The sequence below is a fragment of the Podarcis raffonei genome, chromosome 10, assembly GCF_027172205.1.
Source record: "Podarcis raffonei isolate rPodRaf1 chromosome 10, rPodRaf1.pri, whole genome shotgun sequence".
NCBI classification, from domain to species: Eukaryota; Metazoa; Chordata; class Lepidosauria; order Squamata; family Lacertidae; genus Podarcis; species Podarcis raffonei.
In genome coordinates, this window is record NC_070611.1 from 44,597,415 (window position 1) to 44,599,206 (window position 1,792).

Consider the following 1,792-nt stretch of genomic DNA (forward strand, 5'->3'; position numbering starts at 1 on the left):
TATGTATTTTACCTAATATTGAAGTCTCATTACACCTGTGATTATGTCCAGAAGGGTAGCTGGGTTAGTCTGTTGTGCCATCACTGTAGAAAGTAACAAGTTAATTAAGGCACAATAATAAATTTATATCTATCTAATAAAAAGTCCAGACCCGTTTTAAGGAATAAAGAGACTTTGTTTTTCCATCTGAATAGAGAAAAAATAATATTCAAATTTACTGAATTAAAACTAATTCATTAGTTTATATATCACGGGAGGACTAGAGGTCTTGAGATTTGTGTTAGGGCTGCCATAAATTTCCTTGGATATCTTCAGACTGTAGCACACATGAGATTCTGCTGCCACCTAGTGGCTTCTATAGAGAATGCAAGAGCCAATCAAAGCAGAGCATGAAAACTCTGCTGTCCTACCTGGTGCCTGCTGGTCTTTTTGTTCAGGTTCCAACCTGCAGGGGATTTTGAAGATCTGGAACTTCACTGGAAGGAAGGACTGTTTGAATGTTTCAAATGTTTGAAATTTGTGTGAAGATATCCTCTCCTTTGCCTTAGTTCAAATAAAATCGTTCAGCAAGAGCCGCAGGTGCTCAGCCACAATGCGTCTGTGCAATTTAAGCTGCCAAATGTCAAAAAGATAATTCCTGTTCTGTGTTGAGGAGTGATTACTATAGTCAAGAACACAAAGCGAAATCAGAGAGGCGAGAGGCAGGTACATCCAGCTGTGTACCCAAAGGAGTCTTCTAATTACACCAGAAACCATATTTTACTGCTTCTCCGTAAGTATTGTTCTGGCATGGAACCAAGTGTAGCTTTTCAGAGATGCTATACAAAGCCAGGAGCCCAGCACAGCTGAAAGTACATAACAGTATAGAAAACATAGGGTAGATTCAAGCAATCTCCCTGTGCCTATCAGACGCTTGCTTTCAGAGCAACTGTGTAGTGAGATCCTTTTTCAAGCTAGGTTGCGTAAAGGGGTGAAATTGGCTGGGAAGCTTTGTGATTGTCATGCTCTGGACAAGTTGCCAAAACCCAGCATCCTGAAAGCTGACCTGTGGGTGGTATTCCTCTCCTCACACAGCTGTCTCTGTATTAGGGGCGTGGAGAAGCAAACAGTTCCAGTGTGTTCCGTGTATGCCCAATGTTACCTCGACAGCTGCAACACAACTTTTCTTGCTTGTTGCATAAGTATGTTGAAGATACAGAAAACAGGCTTGATTTGTATTCCACTGAAAGAGAAGGAGCATTATTCTTGCAGCCATTTCCTTGGTCAGTGGCTTTAAATACCCCAAAACACTCATACGAAATTCTGCATTAAGAAAAGGTGAAATTTGCAACTTGGATTAAATTAAGGTTTTGTAAACGGAGCCTTATTAGTTTGGGCACACGGCAAGACAACAATGTTCTCCTGTACGTCACTGCTGCTCTCCTGCTCCCCAGCATCTGCTGCCTGAGGTGGCAACCTCATTCTGCCTAACAGCAGGGCCACTCCTGAATCTTTCACCTGGGTCCTACAGTAACCAGGCGCGTAAAACCTATTCTGGGAACCAGATCAGGCCAGTCTGATCTGAACTTGAACCTGTTATGTGTAATATCAAGAACTGAAAGCCCTTCCTGCAAGATGGCAACTATCTTCCCTACTGTAGAGATAAGTAAGCAGCTGCAAATGCAGCGAAGTTACTTGCTTTGGAGTAGTCTGCATCCCATTTTCTGCTGCACTTGCATTTTGTTGCAGGCAGGTGATGTCATTGGCCTACATCCATCTCACTAAATGCTAGTTTGGAAACCATGAGGCAGAA